Source organism: Protopterus annectens, chromosome 14.part0 (genome assembly GCF_019279795.1).
Source record: "Protopterus annectens isolate FY-2018-M chromosome 14.part0, PAN1.0, whole genome shotgun sequence".
Taxonomy (NCBI): domain Eukaryota; kingdom Metazoa; phylum Chordata; order Ceratodontiformes; family Protopteridae; genus Protopterus; species Protopterus annectens.
In genome coordinates this window covers 506,010,628-506,031,926 of record NC_056748.1, presented here as the reverse complement: position 1 = coordinate 506,031,926, position 21,299 = coordinate 506,010,628, and the positions used below count along the sequence as shown (strand labels likewise).

Genomic DNA, 21,299 nt, shown 5'->3' with positions numbered 1-21,299 from the left:
GGAAACTATCCTCATAGATAAACTAGAAGTCATCCTAAGGGTCAAGGATTATATGACGGCATTGATTTTTGTGTCTGTGTCTGACAATCCAGTTTGGCAGAGTTGCTTATCCTGGCACTTGGACAAATGTATTGGGGTTGTGTTGTTGACTGATGTTCATCCAAATTGCATATGATTAGTTTGACTGATGTATCTTTTTCTGCTTAATCTTTTCATGTAGTTTGAGTGAATACTGTACTTAAAACATGGGATATTCTCTTACAAACCATATAGCTTGTACATGTTTTCAGTTGCTAATCTTGTTTATGTAACTATATTTTTGTTGTGTTAAGGAATGTTATACATTGTAAAAGCTGTAAGGCATTGAAGTTTGTTGCATGTAACATATGCATTGACATATTATTGCATAGCTCTTCCCTGATATTGGGTTTTGTATTTTTAAGTGCATAGTCCTCCAGAATTCATCCCTGTATAAGGGCTTTTTAAATGAGTGAGACTTACCTGGCAAACAGAATGTAAAATAAGAACAAGTAGTGGATTTCCTGTGTCTGAGTCCTTGTAATGTTTTGATATGGTATCGATATGGAGGCAGTTTATCGCAGAAGAATAAGATTAAGAGTAGCGTGACCTGCAGCCTGTAGTTATGGGTTTTAATTTGTTTAATTTCCTTTTGCCTCCTGTATGACCCAAAACATGTCACATAACCACACAGTGTTCCTGGGGCACTCTTGGAATGAAATACTTGTGGATTTACCTGGGCAACTATAAATAGATACTTTACTTTGTCTTATTTGCAGGCTTTATTTTAAAACTTGTCGAAATTTTACACTTTTAGTGCTTTGTGTAATTGTTTGTGGTACTTAATTCTATCATCTAGTAAGTATCAATTAGATCAGATTCTGTTTGTGCCTGGCCCTTTTAGCTCTCCTATTCATAAGAGGTAGAAGGCACTTGGTTGGAAAGAACTTCGCAAAATCTTTGGTCAGGATATATGTATTTATCAAAATAGTCCCTAATAAACAGCTTCCACAGGAAAAGTCTTCCTTTTTACAGCAGATAATGTACTGATTATCGATGATTCTTGCCGAAGTAGTACCAGTGTTTCTTTTTCTACAAGGTTCAAGGTTGAGTGATATTAAAGAAGCTACATTTTTGCCATGTTCTAAAGGACTTCCTATAGTATAGTTGTTATTATTTGAAAGAATGAATGTCATCAGTAGAACTGAAGTGCATTTAATGCACTCCTACATTTTGGGAATGTTGAAACTGTGATAAAAGTCTTAAGTTTGGCTTCATAGATATGGCCTCTCCATGTCTTGCATTCTGAGAATGCAGCACTCCAGTTTACCTGCTGACTGAGATTATATACCTTTAGAACAGTATTCAGACTATTGCACTGAGTAAATAGCAGAAGGGAAGTGGAGAATGTTAACTAAAAATTATATATATATATATATATATATATATATATATATATATATATATATATAGCTGTGCAGACTGTTTATATATCACCTCATTATTATGGGGAAATACATTTTTTTGAGAACCTTGATGGGTTAGAATGACTAAAATGTGATATTTATATCATATCTCTATGACATTTACAAAGAGCCACATCAAATTCCTTTTTAACTAATGCCAGAAGTTTTGATAGCACATGGAATGAGTTTGAATTGCTTTAAAAAAGAAAATAGTGACTTTGTGGTACTAACAAAACTTGACTTAAAGAAAACACTTTGATTTTTCCTGTTCAAGACTTTATCAGTTAACATAAACTGAGTCCTAACAAGATATGAAAGAAAGGAACTATTTTGTTTAATAATAGCAGTAGGCCATCATTGTTAAATAACTCTGAAGTTCTGGGAGTAAATATCCAATTTGGATATACTAATTCACTACTGGTCATTTTCTGTCAAAGCCCAAATTACATTCTTCAGAGAGGGCCAACTTCGTGAAGAAGATTAAATGAATATTCAGTTAGCCTTTCATCCCTACTAAGAGGTGATTTTAATTATCCTAACACATTCTTGGAGATGTATGCCTCTACAAGGAAATGTGAACGTGACTTGATAGAGTTAATTATTTGATTAGGTTAAAAGCATCATGGTAAGATCCCTACAAGAGAGTCTGAAAATTCTCATGCTGTCTTGGCTACTGCATCAGTAAGAGTTTCATATACTCAGCCTCATCTGCAGCTTGGTTCATCAGGTCAAGACAATTCTTTGTTAAGCATCTTGGCTAGTAAAATTGAAGTCTGTCATAAGCATGTCTCTGAAAAAATGGTATCACAGACAGTATGATTTATGTTCTTGCAGAATTAAAGTTTAATAGTGGCACTTACATTGAGAGGAACGGCTTAGATGAGTGCCAGGTGGTGTTCAACAACATGTTGCTCACCTTGATAGACAGGTTTGTACACAATGTTAAATCTAAGAAATGCATCAGTTTCCTTGATAGTAAGGGGGTTGTGGTATATGTGGGAAAGGAAATGATGTATTGTGAAGAACCAATGGTAGTCAGTTAATTTTAAATTGTGAGTGTATAAATTGAATCAGTTATTGTAAGTCGTCATTCTGAAGAAGTCTTTTTAGACGAAAGAGCTAAATTGATTAATACATATATATTTTTTTATTTATTTGGAGCATGAAGTGGTTTTCTAGTTGTCTACCACTGAGGTTTTACTTTGGTTGTACTAATGTTGTGTTATTTTACCTCGGCTCCATTTTTACTGAAGCAATGCATCTAGATCATTAGTTCTCAAACTCTGCTACAGTGATCCTCCCTGAGACCACAGCACATCTCTGAAGCATCAGAAAAGCACCTTAGGCTCCCTTAAGAAATGAAATGCTGCTGTGTGGAACAGGCTAGCTCATTAAATCAGTAACACACACAGACTTGAAAGGATGAAGATTTGTCTTAGTACATTATTTTTCATTATAGATTTGCAAAAAAAATTAACCCATCCATTAATGGTTATCCTTAATGCATTTAGCTTGGTCTGACATCAAATGAATATTGGATATTTAATACTCTATGTACATAATATTTTCTGACTTGCTTTAGCTGATGTTAAGATTTGAGAAATGCTACTCTAGACAAGCATGTGCATTTGAGACAATGTAATTTTAGCAGAAAAAGAAACCCGTGTCACTATGGTAATTCTCACTATTCCACTTTTGGGGGACAACAAATAAGAACCTAATGCTGACTAATCAGAATTTTACTTTCAAAATTAAGTTAATAAGTGTTTCATCTACAGTATAAATGTTTGGATTCTTAATTTTAGTCAGTAAGGGCCCTTTAAATTTAGTCACATGACTAAAGCATTACCTATCAAATGCAGTATTTAAACCCATGATATTTTGCAAAACTGGTTCTGATGATGTCCTGATTTTTTATACAAAAGTACTCAGCTTTTCCTATTTCATTACACTGTGGAATTTCTGAGTATAGGTGGTGTGGCTTGTGGCTCTGGTGCATTTGTTTAGATCAAATGGAAAATCTGCATAACAGTTGTACTAGATGTGATTTGCTGCTGTCTTCAGGTTTTACAATATACTAATTGATTCTTTGTAATAAAATATGTGGAACATTTTGTTAGTTGACATTAATATAAGCTTGAACACTAGCAAACGTTTGGACGGAACTGCAGTTATTGATCATTAAATTCCCCTGCCCCCTACATGGACAAAATATCAATAATAAGGCATTTTGCTTTCCCTTACAAGAAAAAAAGTAGATTTAATAAGCACTGTTGGTTCAGAAAACAACCCTAGTGAGGAGTATTGTCCATATTTGTTGGGAAGGCATTATTCAGTTGGTAGACACAGAGAAAGAAAGAAAGCAGTTCCTTTTAGTAAAAGAAACAGAGCATCGAAGTTCTGTGTCATGCTCCTGGTAATGTTTGTATCCCAGTAGGTTGTAATAAGCAAGTCATTCATTGTTTTTGATGAAAATAACTTGTTAATGCAAGACTGTACATGAAAAAGATTGAAGTCCTACCTGTGGGCTCCATAAGAAATAAAGCCTCAAAGCCAATATATCTGACCAGCCGCAAAGAAGAAACACTGTGCAACAATTCTTCAGATATCTAAACACTGGTATACTATACCAACAGGTATATACTTATATGGCTTTGATTCTGTAATAGAAAGTCCTTAATCCCTTTGTCATTGCAGACTGACTGCTGACCAATGTCTTGGTTTACATTATTTTTATTTCAGCCACAAGCTATAGTCCAAACTGATGATTTAACCCAGTAACTCTTACAAGGGTATCTATAGATGTTTTATAGCAAAACATCTGAGAATTTGAGAAATGTCTGTTAGGTGCACGATTGCATCTAACTGTGTGAAAATGTTTGTAGATTACTCTCTATGAATTTCCTGTGGACTGGTAGGAGAAATACTAAAGGTAGAAAAAATACAGCTGTTTGAGAGTTGGATAAATGAAGCAGTTATGTTGTAGGTACTCCTGTCTTTTGGAGAGATGAATGGAGATAAAAAGGAAGGTTGTTGCATAGACAGTAGCTTCATGTTTTCATTTACCATAGGGAAAGAGGACATCTAGGTTGCTTGGTTTTGGGTTAGTTTGTCACGTGATTTTATACAGTTGAGACTAGACTGTAAAAACCAGCTGTTTTCCATTTAGCAGTAGTAGTTTGTCCTTTTGCAATTTTGATACACTGAGAACTGAAGTGCTATAGGATCATAGGAAGTTACTAGGCGTTTGGCCCTGAGGCCCTTACAAGCCAAGCCAAGAATTTAGCCCATGTTCCAGCAAGTCAGCACCCCTATGCCACTGTCCAGCAGGGACACAGGTGGAATCCCAGGGGTGTATTTTCTGATCCCCATCCAGTTATCCAGGTTGTGCTTAAACATGGTTAATGAGGTACTACGCTTTACATGGAGAGGGAGTCTATTCCACAAAAGGGGGAGTCTATGGGATACAAATCTGTCCCACCAACAAGTCCTATTGATGTCACAGACCAGGTTGAGGTCACTCATGTGGGTTATTCGAGTGGAGCTTGACTTGTGGATATGCAGCAGTCCCATCAGGGCGGAGTCTGAGATTGCTTTGTATGCCAGACAGAGGTCACCTCTGAGGAGTCAGTAAGAGACTGAGTAGAGGGACAGGGCTTTTAGCCTATCTGTATAGGGTAGATGTTTGAGGCCCTGGATTCTCTGGGTGATGAACCTCTGTGGTCTCTCCAGCTGCTGCATGTGCTTTGTGAGGTACATGCTGAAAAGGGCATTGTGCTCAGTAATGGGTCTTGTAAGGGAAGAATACAGGGATGTTATGACCACCATGTCTCCTTGATGAGATACCCTTACTAATGAGGTGGGCCATGTAGAATGCTTTCTGTACAATTAATGCAACATGGTGGTCAAAAGTAAGTTTGCTATCAACCTGGGTGTCCAAGTCCCTCACGACTGATTCTGTGCTTAGTACCTCAAGTATAAGTATATCCCAAACAGCAAAGGCCCCAAGACTGATCCCTGTGGCACACCACATGTTATGGGTCTATTACTTGAGGTAGCTTTCCCTACTTTGACTAGGTGTGTTCCATCAGTGAGCCATTTTGCTACCCATCTTGAATCATATGGATTGATGTCTAGTTGAGAGAGTTTATCTATTATAACTGAGTGGGGAATAGTATTGAAGGCTTTGGCCAGGTCAAGGTAGGTCTTCCCCTCATCTATGACCTTGATGACCATCTCAAAGTCATCGACCAAATTTAACAGGCATGACCTCCCCTTGACAAAACCAAACTGTGTAGGATCAAGTGTCCGGAGGTTGCCAATGTCATTATCAATGAGGTCTATGATAATCTTCTCCATGGCCTTGCAGATCAGGCTAGTTAGGCTGATGGGTCTATAATTTCCTGGATCAGTGGACACACCACCTTTTTACAAAGGGATGGCAGTAGCTGTCCTCCACTTGACTGGGACGAAGACTGTATTCAGGCTTTGGTTGAATAGGGTGCATAATGGTGCTGCAAGTTCCTGCCTGAGTTCATATATGATGCAGCCTGGGATGTTATCGGGTCCCATGGAGGCTGTATTTTTTTGCCTTTGAGAGGGCAGTGATGACTTGCTCCTTAGAGAAAAGGGGAAGGGCGCAGGTACTGGGGATGTACTGTTTTACTGATAGGGGGACAGGGGAGAGAAGTTTTCCCTGAACCTGTCTGCCAGCAGGTTAGCTATATCTGCAGAGGTTGTGTATGTGGTGCCCTTGACCACCAATTCTGAGCAGATCTGGTTGCTTCCCTTGAGATTGGGGACATTGTCTTTAGTAGATGTGGTCAGTTTGGACTTGAAGTTTGCTTTGGAGGATTTCACTAGTGCTCTTATTTGCTTGTTCAAGCTAAGGAGAGATTGCTTCTAATTAGGCACCTCCTCCTTCTTTGTCCTGGACAGCAATTTTTTTCCTTTTATTATAGAGTTTATTTATTGTAGATGTCCACCAGACAGGTTTACTCTTTCTTGAGGAGGAGGATTTCATCCTGTGTGGTATTCCTGATTCCATGCAGTTATGTAAATGCTCATACAGTACTTTGGTGTAGGTTTGGACATATGCGCCAGTTCCTGTGGAGGGGAGGGGGCTATGAGGCTATTTATACCTTCCCTCAGAAGATTGTAATCAGCTTTGGAGAAGTTTTTTTGTTTAACCCTAGCTGGGGGGGTTCAGGGGAGATGGTGACTTCGAAAGTGACTGCTTTGTCGTCGGATCTTACTAGGGATGATGACACTGTAGGGATGATACAGTGGTTAGTCATGTTGGTTAATACCAAGTCCAGTATATTTCAGCTCTTGTGGGGGTGTCAAACAACTGGTCCAAGGTATCTGCATTGATAAAATCAAGGAATCTCTGGGCATTTGTGTTTTGGCATGAGTATAAAGTAGCCCGGGATCAGGGTAAAGGGTTGAATCTTGATAGATTCAAAGAGGTCCAGATAGGTGGGGTGAGCATCTTGAGTCAGAGTTGGAGGCCTATAGCCAGCTATGATTTGAATAGAGGTCTTGTCAAATGTTAACTGCACCTAAAGTGTTTCCTGTGCATCATACTATTTGACCAAACTAGAGGTGTGTATGTATTTTATATATATTGCAACTCCACCTCCTTTTGTTTTGAGCCCACGGTTTGGGGTTTGAATGAATGACAATATGAGTAACCTGGCATGGCTTGAGTGCTCTCTACAGCTTTGAACTTGGTTTCTGTGACTCCACAAATGTGAGTGCAGTTTCATGTTAGTCTTCTAGCATTTAGCAGCATGACCTTTAATTTACATTTTGATGAAATTTTCATGTTGGTAGTTTTGACCTCATGGCATTGCCATTGCCAAAGGCATTATGGAGGAGGCAAGAGCCTTTGCCAGGAGTCTGAAGCCCAATGAAGACAGATGCAGGCCATCTCTGGCAAAGCATTGTGGTTTGTCAGTCTCATGCCATCTCAGTCTGTCAGGTACTGGATCCCCTTGGAACAACACCAGAAACTAAGCCAGTTGTTAAAGTCAATCAATTACTGTTTGTACTGAGGCATCATTCTGAGTGACGGTAGAATGCTGCTTAAGGCTGGGGACATACTGCCTGGGACACACACTCAGTGAGCTCGATCATGTCTCTCTTCATATAGTCCAGGGAGGTACGTCTCAAGTCATTCACTCCAACATGGACCATGACAGAGTCATAACAGTGCCTGTTGAGAGATGTGAGTAGATTGGTGATATGGTGGATTCTAGCACCCGACAAACAACTAGCCGTGACTTTCTCCTTCTCCACACTGGTGAAGGGCACATCTGTGTATCTCACAATGGAGTCACCTATGACTAATATTGTTGGGTTTATGTTTAGACCTTAGTGGCTGTGTGTATGTATGTATGTATATATATATATATATATATATATATATATATATATATATATATATAGTTGGGGGGGGCAGCGCCCCACATTGGGGGGTGTGGGGTGTGAAGCCCCCCACCTATTTTCATTTAAAAGAAGACAAGAAAACAAAAAGTGCACATTTTAAAGAAACCCCCCTCCAACTATATATATCAACTCCAGGGTTGCACGATATTGGTGAGGTGGACAAATCCCTGTTAATTGCCTTGAATACTGGTTTTCTATCAAATGAAATTTATACCAAATGAGTTTCTATCAAATGGTCTTTCAATCAAATGAAGTAGATCCATATATATATATATATATATATATATATATATATATAGAGAGAGAGAGAGAGAGAGCGAGCGAGCTAAGTTAGGTACACAACACTTGCATACCATAAAAGTATGTGCATGTAGTAACAAGAAACTGAAATTCATTGTTGCTGTGACATCAGTCATTATATCACAACTGCTTTTACAGTTCAGCCAAAGATTTTGCCATCATGTTGCCATCTCAGAGCTGATGAAACACAGCTTTAATTTATCATAAGTTACTAGTTATAATGCAGCTATAAGGAAAATCATAAAGGTCTGCTTGATTGCTACCGAACTATAACCAAGGCAAATCTGTGTGAAATATAACCTTTTAATCCGTGAGGTTATCACATGCTACTAACCATTGTCTTATCTCTCGCTCCTGTACTCTGCTCAGTTTCATTTGTGGACAAGGTCTTTGTGTGGTGAATGTACTCTTTGCAGAGATTATCTAAGCAGCTTAGCATAAAGAAGAAAGTTCTCAATGGCATATGGAAAGTTTTTCAAAGTAAATTCATCAAGTTCCACGATTTCAAGCCCTGTGTTTTCAGAAAGACATTCTCCCTTCAGAATATGCAAGAGTAGGATATAAAATATTTCTGTTTTGCCAAAATCTACTTTGCCATTTTCTCTACTGTTTTTTTTTTTTTAACTCTGAGTTGGTTGTATAATGCAGCAGGTTCTTTGGAGTGAGCCGGGTACTTCCCCTTCATAAAACAAGTATTCACTTTTTGCTCTCTTTACAGTCTTCTAAAGACTGTTTCATGGATTCATATCTAAATGTTTTTAAAATATTTGTTGGCAACTTGCTGCCTACTGATCATCATTTCCCTTGGATCTATTGGCCTCTTTGTTCCTTGAATGGTGAGAGCTGTTCCTGGCCTATTTGTTCACAGTGAAGTGAGAGTTGATCATTGAGCCATCATTCTGTAGCCATAAATGATGACTTGAGCTCCTAAATCACCCCAGAGAGACCACCTATATCCCAGATATGGATACATACCTACTCCCTAAAACTCCTCTCCAAGGGCTACCACACCACATTGGGTGGACTCACCAGCATCCTCCTCCCCCTGCACCTCTTTTGGGGAGAGTGGCCTGTGCTGCTCCTCTGGGCCTACAGGGCACCATGTGGGAGGAACCAACGTAACCCTTCTACTCTTGGTTTAATTTCTCCAAGTCATTTTTGTTTCTAATATCATGATGGGATTGGACACCATTCCTAAGTAAGGATACAGTTGGAGTTGATGAAATTAGTATGGCTTTAGTCTTTCATATTAGCCAAGAGTCGTCTTCTCAGCACCCACCATGTGCCCATAATTGCCTCATTTTGCACTCCATAAAGGGTTACATTTGTTGGCACCATGTCTGAATATGACTGTAAATTATTTTTAATTAGACCCATTGCTCCTAATTCTGTTGGAACTGTCAGAGTACCTTTTTTCCCTATTGCTTTTTTCTTTCTCCCACATTCCCCATTTGAGTGAGTTCCTGCCCACCTCTCCCCTGATCTTCCACTAATCAATCCCTGGTCATCTGAGTTATGGTTAGGGCTTTATCCTACTCGCTAACAAAACTGATTTCGTAGCCAGAATTCATATTAAGTGGACAAATTGTAAAACAAAGTAAAATACACTATAGATAAAATGCTTCAAAATGTATTTTACTGCTTTGTGCTTGTAATGGATTGTTGAGAAAAGTAAACGTGTAACTATGGTTGCCGTAAGGTTATACATCAAAACCTGGCCAAGAATAAATATTGCAGTAGGATTTTATAGCTGTAGAATGACTAACAAATGGGGAAGGAAGAGTACTAGAAAAAAATAAAGGTAGATGGTTTCATTTCTTTTAGGGCAAATAAAAATGTGAAATGTGTAAACTTCTTGCCAGTAGAGGGCTGGGTACAGCATTGTCATTATAAAAGAAAGTAGGACAGAATGATACATAGCAATGCAGAGTAACACTAGGAAAATAGTCTCAGTAGCCTTGTCATGTTGATGATAGGGGATTCATTAATCCAGTACATTCAATAAAGGAAAATAGAAAATTAGGAGGACCATATAAATGGAGAGAAATTAAAGCCTTCTGTTGTTTTTTTTTTTTTCCTTTTCCTTAAATGTAGAACACACAATAAAATAGACTAATTGTTCTGGAGACTCTGTAAAATGCATGAAGTGCATTAACTTTTAAAGAAGTTATTTTTTTCTAACTGGCTTATGCAAAGATTAAGACTTAAAGACTCACTTGTTCATGTTAGAGTTTAATTTCTTGTATGGTAATCGTCTTTCCTCATTACTCTGTTTTATGTCTGCAGTACCTCATTAGACATACATATACTCGTTTGGTTTTATATTCATTCATTAATTTTATGCACAATGCTTAACTTAAAGTGCTTAAATATGATCTTGAAAATAGGCTAGATTAATCATTCTTGCATAAATCAAGCACTCATTAAATCTGTAAGCTGACTGCATTGGTTATTGAATGTAGCAGTGTGGTTGACCCATGCTTGCATACATACCTGTCATCTTGCATGTATGAATTAATTCCATCATCCCTCACCCAAGGGTTCAGAAAAATTGCTGTGGATAAGCTTGTAGACATTGACACATGTTTGATATCTTGACTGACCTGGAAAATGTGCTGTTATTACTGCATCAGATCGGATAAAGAGTCCTACATATTCTGCTGATGAGCTTCAGGAAGGCTGAAGACCTAAACTGACACTCTAGGACCATTGGTGGGTGGGAGAACCAAAGGTTTTCTTTACACCACCATGCTCATTGTTAAAATAATGTGCCCCAGTGATCTAGTGATGTCTGTGCTACAGAATATTGCCTGGTCTGTTCCTGCTGTGATGACAAACACTGGACTATTAACGTGCTTGTTAAATATGCAGGAAGACTGGCATTTGATCAAAGTAGTCCTTATAAAAAAATGCTGCTGAAGTAACCTGCAGGAAAACAACTAACTGAACAATGTATTTTGCCACTATTGAAGCAAAAAATGTGCAGCTACCCCAAACAGTGCAAAAACTGTTTGATAAATATTGAGTGCCTTCATTCCTTGATGCAGAACTTCATCAGGTTCTAAAGCATACATACATAATTTCCTTAAATATTCATTTCATAAAGAGACAACTTAAAATTTCAAGATTAAATACATACAGTAACCATCCATTCCAAGTTCAAAATATATATTCATATATGTTGTCCAAGTTAATTAATCATATATTAGTTAAATAATTAAAAAGTTGTAAAATTTGCAATATAAAAATAATTTTAGAAGTCAAATTAAGCAACTTATGCGTAATGTCTTCATGTCATAAACTACCAAATGTCATAAAATCTTTAAAGGTGTATTTATTGCAATTTTAAAATTTAATATATTGCAACCATTTTGTTTAAACCAGGTATGTTAATGGTGTTTAATTAAAATTGCAATACTAGTTCTCTAAATTCTAACTTGCTTTCCTAGTCACCACCTCTAGGATCAATAGGAACTTTATCCAATAAACTAAATGTAGATTGACATAAACCTCTGCAAGTAAGGGAATGTTTAAACAGTGCATTGTTGATGTTTTTCTTTCTAATATCGTAAAAAATGTTTGTAAATTCTTTTATACAGTGTAAGTTCAGTCTTTCCGATATAGAAACTGGAACAACCTGTTCAAATTGCTACGTATATTACTCCTGATGTTTTACAGTTACCTCTAGCTAACTTAATTCTGCTATTAAGTCCATTTTTCAAAGTTGTTTGTCAACTAATATGTATGGACATTACTTATATGTGCCACACTTTGTAGTCCCTGTGCTTGCAACCATGCCTGCTTAATATTTATTATTACGTTCCAGAATTTGTTTGAAATTAAAAGTCATTTTATACATAGATAATGGTTCTGTTCCTAATATGTTAATAAACAATGTGCAAGAACTTATAATTCTCCGGTTCTTGTTTATGACACCATTACTTCTTGTGCAAATTTATTAAAGTCAATAACAAGAATTGTATTATAATGCAACAAAGTAAGTGACAAAGTGTCCCTTTGTTTGCCCAGTATATCTACCTATCTAAAGTACTTAACACCCAGTAAAGGTTTATATTTTAAACCCCATTCGTGGAAGCCAGCAAGAGACTGATCAATATCTTTGTGAGGGCAGTATTGTGCTGTGCTTGAAATGCATGACAGATGTCATACTCCTTGAGATTTGTTTGTATATAAGGATATACAAAAAATACCTTTTCAATTACCTTACTAATGCAGTGATGAGAGAGTTTTCCAGATTGTCACAGTCTACTCGTGGTTTGTTGAGAAACAGTATAGACAATATCTTACTTATAGTAGAAGTAGAAAAAATGGTTCTTCCAGAACCTCAATTTTGAGTACTGGAATTTGTTAAAGAATCCAATGTAAGTGAAACAGCAATACTGTGCATGTCAAAACTAACTGTAAACTCCCCCAACATAGGAAGCTGTCTCTCTGTGCCCTCCTCATATTCATATTATACATATGTTGCACTTGCTGTGCCTCAGAGCAGTGAAATATTTACAGGTACTGCAATGTCGCAATTATCCCATATTCAATCATACAGTTCTGTTCCAAGGATCACAGTTCTAATCCTTCAAATTTCAACAGGCACTCAAAAGCCCCAGATCCTAGAGAAAGGATAAGCATCTAACAAATGATACAGTCCCAAATCTGCAGTCGAGGGAAGGCAAGGCTCTATTCTGCACATTGAAATGTGAATAAGACCAAGGAGATGAAATCTGAGTAATCAAGCGAATAGATCTGATTTTAGCTCCAACAAACTGTATTCATAGCTACTTACTATGCTATTAATTTGTATCTCTGTTGTAAATATGTCATATTTTGTGATATGAATCTCCAAAGATTGGGTTGCACAAGCATATGTTTGGTATTTGCATGTTTCCCCATATCCATGAGGCCATTCTTGCTAAAGCAGGAGTGAATTAATTCAACTTATGTTTGACTTGAGTAAGAGAAGTTTCGTTTGGAGATATTTGTCTAAATCTCTGATAAACCTTTTGTATATCAGAGTGAATTGAGCCATCCTGATGGAAGGAAGCTTTACTTTGAAGAAGTGAGTGAGAAGTACACATTCTTCACAACAGAAAGTATTCTGCTCATCCTAAGTTAAATATGAACCTGTCAGTCATTATCTCTTAGGCTATTGGTACCGCCCCACTACCAAATGAGACAATCTTAATGGACTTTGCCAGAACAAACCCGCATCAGCTTGTAGAAGACCCGTACAAATTCCCAGGCAATCCCCTGCAAATGTGACCAAAAGAGAGAGCTTTCACATTTACCTCTGATGTTTACCATCACCTAAACACCTGCATAGAAAAATCAGTACCTGTCTGCCTTAAATATTATGGTAAATTCAGGAATAAACCTCTCTGGTGGAACTCTCATATTAATACAGTGTTTAACAAAAGAGGGAAAATGAATGGTGAAAATTCATTAGAAATACCCATCCCCTTATGTCAGGAATAATATGAAACATGCCAGCATGGAACTTGAGTACTATTAAAAATGAAAAAGCAGAATATGAGCTTAAGATTGCTACAGCTACCAAAGGAAACTATAAATCTTTCTTCATTTATGTCAGGAAATTAAGGAATAATGTCCAACAATGCACTGAGCTCATCTATAATGATAAGAAAAATATATCCAGCCCAAGGACATAGCCAATATTTTAGCAGATAAATTCCCACTTACCCAGACTGTTGCCCAAAGTATCCCTAAAACTTTAGTTTACCCTGAAGTTAACTTGGAACAAGTCTTAATCCCGATCAAAGACTAAAAGCAATACTTTCACCGGATCAGACAACATATACCAGTCTGCATTCTCATCATTGGAAAGCATGTACTATCGAAGCCTCTATTAAAATATTCAACCTCAGGCTATCTACACATTTTGTGCCTCATGCTTGAAGAAGAGTCAATGTGAATCTTCTATACAAGGGTGGCCCATCAGCCTCAGCTGCCTTGTATACAAAGGCATGGGTTGTGTCATAGCAGACCTCATTTTTGCAGAAATTGGCAACTTGACTGAACTAGATCCCACTCATTTTGCTTTTGTGGTGGGCAGGTTCTGTCCCCTGAACCTAGTAAGCTTCTTTGAATGGGTTACAGTAGCTGTGAACAGTGGTCACTCAGTGTACACATCTTATATCAATCTGGCCAAGGCTTTTCCAACTTTCGCCCATGCTGGTATTATTAAGAAAATTGGTCTAACTTAATGTAAACTGGCTTTCCAACAAATCCCAGGCTGAGAAAATTGCCAGGACCCTCTTTGAACTTAATATTGTAACTAGTTGTGTACCACAGGGATCACTGCTGGGTCCTCTCCTGACTGACATGTATTTTGCAGACATGCAGTCCAATATCCCAAAGGTGTGGTTGACCAAGTTTGCTATTGACTGCAAGATGGGCACTGTTTTCCACTTATCCACTGATACAAAACAGCTGTAGCAAGGGCTAGAATATGTATGTACCTGGTGATCTGAAAACAGTCTCAAGTTAAATGCAAAAAACTACAGCACAGCAGTATTCAGTAATGACATTGTTCCCGCCTCATACATTTTAAATGTTACTCCTCTTCAGACAGACACAGTTATGAAAGACCTGGGTACTTATGTTGCACAATTCTCTCTCATTCAATTACCGTGTTCCCACCTTAGTCAGGAAATTCTATCTAACTCAGTTAATTTTCAAAGGAATGTCTTCAAGATCCAAAGAAGCCATCCTGGCACTGTGCACTTCCTTATCAGACTCATTATTGAATACAATGCCTCCTTTTTGTATGTATAAGCTCAATTAAAATGGCCCCAACGATACTTTAAAAATAAAATCAGACCTTAAACCTTTCAACTGTCCTGACAGAGTAGCACAACTCTCATTATACTCCATAGCCTACATGTTCCAAGATGATTTTTCTTCCATGAAAGACCTAATTCTATTTAACCATCACCTTCTTTACAAATCATTCACTCTAGAAACACCCATTCCAGGATCTTAAATGTACACCAGCAAATAAGACTTGCTGAGAGTGGTAACAAGCTCAAAATATTCCCAGTCTATGGAAGAATTACCATGGCAAGTCAAATGAAGTACTACTCTACCTTTAAGGATAGTCTTAATGATTGTACCAGAACACACATAAATTTATACCAGGATTGTCATGTACAACCCTGCTTGATTTGGGAAGGTAAGTACTATTAAGTGCTTTAAAATGGAGGTGTAAACTTTTGTGTGTGTCTATTTAAAAATATAGATGATTAGGTATCTTATGTTCCTTGCAACTACTTGCCTAGTATTCTTAATATATTCCTAAAAGATGCAATTTCAATAGTAAATGTAGGTAAGCATACAGCAAATGAACTGAAAGTTTGAATAAATTCTGATTATTCCATGCTATATTGGTGACCATATTGTAAGTATCTTTTTCCCCTCCTACAGGCTTATTTTTTATATTAATAGGAAACCATTCAGATTTCTGTGGGCACTGTGAATGACCTGTATTGTAAACAAAATAACTTGACAGTAAAATCTGCCTCCATGCCATTTACTCGGGGAATCCCGGAAGAAAAAAGTTTTGGACAAATCAGCATTATATTTTCTATTGATAGCCCACAGACTACCTAACCTTTTTTACATCTCAAAAATTACCTCTTAGAAAATTGTAATCTTCTCGATGGACCTGAAATGACCTCCTTCAGCTACAGCACTGGACAAACTGAAAAAAACTACTCCTCGATGCCACAAAAAAAATGAAGTCCATATTATAGTGCCCTTAAAACATTATCCAAATGCCTAGACCTTTAATGTCCTTGACTGTGATAACAATCCCATTCAAACCAGCATCTCTTTTAGCTATTTGGGGATCTAGCTAGACCAGCAATTACATACAAAAGTTGAGTGCCAAAATCAACAGCCCAGTCTCCTGAGCCAACAAAATATCTCCTCTCACGTCAAGCAAGCACTGCTATAGGAAAAAGAATCCTCCTTGCCCATCAATTATGGTCTCCCCTTGTTTGCATCAGCCTTTGTCAAAAACATTGCCGCCCTTTAGACCCTCTGCAGTAAAATATGTTGATTCTTGGCTAACTCATTATGGAATTAGTACTACTGCCTTACTCTCTCAAAGGCTAAATTACTTCCAGTTCAAATCTTATTTTTCTTGGTTCCTTACTCTTCAAAATACTCTGACCTGACACTGCCTCTCCTCTGTCTATTACAAATGTTTTACTGCCACTCAAACCTATAACCTAAGAAACCAAACCAGATCTGGTCCTGGCCCTGACCTAAAAATCCCTTCATTGAAACTTTACTCTACTAGTCATTGCTTTTCTATACTGACCCAAAAACTGTGGCAGTCACTTTCTTCTGATTTAACTGATTACACAAAGTACTCCCTGTTCAAGCCACATTTCAAACAATACTTACTAAAACAGCTTTAATGCAACTGTCTTAGGTCACATAAACTGTCATTTCCAAGCTTGCTGACGGGAATGCCTCATGAATCTTAAGGAAAAATCAGTACCTAAAAATAGAACATGATGTGTAAGTATGAAAATTATTCAGTACATTTGAATGGTGAAAATCCTCAGAAGTGAGTGCATACTTTGGTGGGATGAGTATACTAATATGTACACTCATGACTCAAAGATAAACAGGTGAAAAAGCAGTGTTGCTGATTCTGGTGAAATTCATTCTGCAGATTTAAATTTAAATTAAAAAAAAAGCATTTTGGCTGATACATTTTTGAGAGAATTGCCCAAGTTAGAGTGAAATACACTAGCAGTTGCCAGCTCATTTACTTCTACCAGATAAATATGTGGCATTCACGGACAGAAAGACTCTCTGGTCTTTATTTTAATTACATTCGCTGCTCTAACTAATTTGTGTTTCTACGTAGTAAAGCAGTTAAAACTATTCTAGTCCATTCTCATTCAATAATCCCCTTCCAAGCCTCATGTGGTAGGGAGGTACAGAAATGCATAGCATTCTTCCAACACTGCTATCAGTTTTTTCGGACTCCATTTCCCTAACTGTATAGGGTTCATATTCAATCGCTTCCTATTTGGATTCATCTGTTGTTCTACCATCACCAGCAGTCATAATGGTCTTGTATGTCTCTGTAATGAAAAAGGCAGACAATAATTTTAAACATATCTGTAACAGCCTAGCTTTATAGTACTGAGTCAGCATTTTGAACTTCTTATGCCTGTATCCTGAGACACTGTAAACACCTCTATGGACCTTGATTATATGGTATGTTACCTCTGTACTTATGCTAACCTTATCTGAACTCATTTTGAAGCCTAAAGAACTGTTCTCACTCTTTATGTATCTGAAACTGTTTGTCATGTCCTTAAAGGCTACTGTCCCTTGGCTGTAATATTGAGACCTTCCACCTCATGGTGGCGCGTTGCTGGATTTTTTCTTTGAGTCCTGCATACTTTCTGTAATCATTCAATGGACAGATGGCAGTGTTCCAACTACAACTTCACCCAAGCTCAGTGAACAGCTAGGATAACGCCATCATCATCATCATCATCCCGCTGTGTGCCACCAGCATCCAGTCAGCGATTACCATTGATTCCAGGCCTTAATTTGGCTACTGGATCTTTCCTGAAATAACATAGTGGGGTACCTGGCTTTGTACGTGATGAAGCAAAATTGCAATGGGGGTACTTGGGCTGATGTATTGCAGCCAGCATTGGACTTTTGTTTCCTCCATAGTGTGGTTCATCTGAACTTGGAGTCAGGATTTTCATATAAAGTGGACTGGCTAATTAGCTGTCACATTGTACCTTCATTTCTGCATCACTGATTCTAAACTGGTCTGAATTTTTTTATTTACTCTGACAAGGCAGATACAAAAATATCACAAACCCTCAAATAGTATGCATTTCCTGAACTGCATCAACTTAATTAACAGACAGACCTGCAATATTTCTACTACCTAGTTACTTCAAAAGATCAAAGAAGGAATATTCCTTTGAAAACTTGGCCTGGTGCTGTAGCAAGTGAAGTGTGTAGGAAAGCAAATGAACACGGTACTTTCAGTGGGCTTAAAGGAGTTTTACAGCTGATAGCACTTGGCTTTACATATCCAGAGTTAGAGAACACTAAGACCTCTGATAATAAGGCACAGGAAAGTATTGCACCCTGACGATATCACCATTTATTTAAAAAAAAAAAAATACACCTGAGCTATTTGAAGATCTGAGGTATACTGAACATGCTACAAACTTAAATGTGTATCATCAGTCTTTGCTGCTTCCAGATAAGGGATAAGAACAGGGTTTGTAGGTATGTGAATGAGAGGGAATGAAATCCCTTAATTTAAGATGGATGGCACTTTAATCTGATGACGATGTCGCACTCACTAACAGAAACAGCCTGTCTGTAAGTCATCTACTATTGAAGTATACCAGGTATTATTAATAATTATAACAGCTTCTCAGGTAAGAATTCACAGCAGATACACAAACAGAAAGTTATTTGGTATTACCTTTGCTGGATTATTTTCAGTAATGGAAAAAATAAAAATAAAGAAAGTGGTATTACTGGAGTACTCTTCACCCAAGTACTTCCCCAAAAGGCCTTTGCTGGATTATTTTCAGTACAGGAAAAATAAAAATAAAGAAACTGGTATTCCTGGAGTACCCCTCACCCAAGTACTTCCCCAAAAGGCTAAAATATTTTGTTTTTCCTGACATTGTATGGTGCAGAATTTTGCTAAGTATTTGCTTCTAACTAGGTTGAGGAAAGCAAAACTGGCACTATGCTTAGCTAAAATCATAGATGAGCTACCAGAAGATCTAGCCTGTCCAAATAAATGGTTATTTTTTTAAGGAATACAGTTTTGTGTTTCTGGTATGTCTATCAGAGGGGGGGGGGTCATGGTTTCCCTACTGTTGATCAAGTGTAAACTGAACAAGGTTTCAGCTTCTCAAGTTCATTTTCCTGATGCTGGATTCCCCAGTTATGTTGCTGGACTCCCAAATTAATATGCCCAGTAGAAATCATTGCTAGTGCAATTTCTATTTGCATGCCAGCAGTAATTCAATTTGCATAGACTTTTTGTCTGTCTTTGCTATTGTTGTGTGACCATGGTCTTGTTATATATTTTTTTGTAATTTTCACCCCTGCTTCTTGCCAATTATCAGCCTCCTTTCAGTGAGTTGGCATCTGTTTGAGTATTACAAAGGCAAGAGTTATCTGAGAGGTGCCATCATTTAGGCAGCCGCCACTTTTTAATGCTACATCCCTGGGGCATGCTAATTTTAGCTAGGGAAGGTGGGATATGCAATGGATATCAGCAGCAGTGTAGCTGGCTTGACCAGTGCCAAAAAAAAACCCCACTTCACTGTACTTATCCTATCGCTATATTGTAGCGATCAGTTTTTTACAGTTAGAGCCACACCTCACCAATGAGCTGTTGCATTGAAGAGGAAAAAAAATGGAAAGCAAACATTATGTCTACTGGCATGCCCCCCCCATCCCAGTCATTTAGGTCCTGTTTATGTGCCCTGCCCACAGCCTTCATTCCACATTTTGTATTTAAAAAAAAAAAAAAAAAAACACGATTTCTTCTTCAAACTGTAGAACTCATGTTTCAGTTAAAAATAAATACATAAATTGTTTTAAACTGAAGCAAACTGCTTGCTAAATATGTAGCAAACATTTGCTACAGTTTATACCCTGCTTTTTTAAAAGAAAAAAAAGAGAGATTTCTGTAGTAAACTGCCTTTTCTGCTTGGAGAGAGTATGTACTATAAATGGACACTTTCATGGAGATAACAAATTTTCATTGAATAATCGGTCACCTACAAAATGCTATTGTCAGAAGAAGTCGGGATGACATGAAATATTAATGGCATCTTACCTTTACCCCAAACTGGAACAATTTCCAAGTAGATTACTGTATATAAAGGTGTTTTTCCCGTTACTGAGGGTTGCTGGCTGAAGACAAAATCAGAAAAAAAAACATTTTACCTTTGGTCATCTCTTTCATCTAATAATGTAATTTAGCAGTTTTCTTGTGGAGAAGTAATGTACAATCCCCAAAAAATCCACATATACTTCAAGGGTATAGTTGATGTTCAAAGCTACAACACAGGTGGAATCTGATGCATAGAGTAAGACTGGAGTCCTTATCAGTGCATTCTTGTTTTTGCTTCAGACATTGTTTTATGTATGACAGCTTGAAAATGGTTACATTCCTGTCACTGTTTGCACAGTTAGCTGTAAATGCTTTCTTTATATTTTTATTTAGGCTACTTGCTGTTTCACACTATGAAAATAATATTGCAGTTACTAAAGCTTAACAACTCAAGGTTATAACAGATCATGAGTTACTGCTCCCTCCATGTATGAACAATGTGTTTGTACAGTGTTTTCTGTGCCACTGCTCACTCTTTGTATGAACATTGTTTCGTAGTGTTTTGTGTGGCACCCTTCATTCCATCTGTGAAAACTGTGTTTGTACAATGCTTTTTGTGCCACTGGTTATTCCATGTATGAATATGCTGTTTATCTGTGCAATGTTTTGTGTGCCAGCAGTCACTCCATGTGTGAATATTGTGTTTGTACACTGTTTTATTATCCATTGGTCACTCCATATATGACCATTGTTTGTTTGTACAGGGTTTTATTATCCATTGGTCACTCCATGTATGACCATTTTGTTTGTACAGGGTTTTATTATCCATTGGTTATTCCATATATGACCATTGTGTTTGTTTGTACAGGGTTTTATTATACATTGGTCACTCCATGTATGACCATTGTGTTTGTTTGTACAGGGTTTTATTATCCATTGGTCACTTCATGTATGATCATTGTTTGTTTGTACAGGGTTTTATTATCCATTGGTCACTCCATGTATGACCATTGTGTTGTTTGTACAGTGTTTTGATGATGTCCTGGATCACTGACTTCTGGAGAAAAAGTACAAGACCTGATCTATTGCTGATCACTCTTTCCCCAAGGTAGAACAGTGTCAGACTAAGAATAATAAAGTAGGGGCTGAGGGTGCACAGGGTCTTAGTCCCT

General features: G+C 37.5%; 1 long non-coding RNA gene across 1 annotated transcript in view; it reads right to left on the bottom strand.

The window, feature by feature from the left end:
• LOC122789072 overlaps positions 1 to 21,299 on the bottom strand; it is a 465,914-nt gene that overhangs the window by 30,528 nt on the left and 414,087 nt on the right. Inside the window, exon 2 of the long non-coding RNA XR_006362766.1 lies at positions 20,131 to 20,207. This is a non-coding gene — a long non-coding RNA (uncharacterized LOC122789072). The remainder of the gene's footprint in view (positions 1 to 20,130; positions 20,208 to 21,299) is intronic.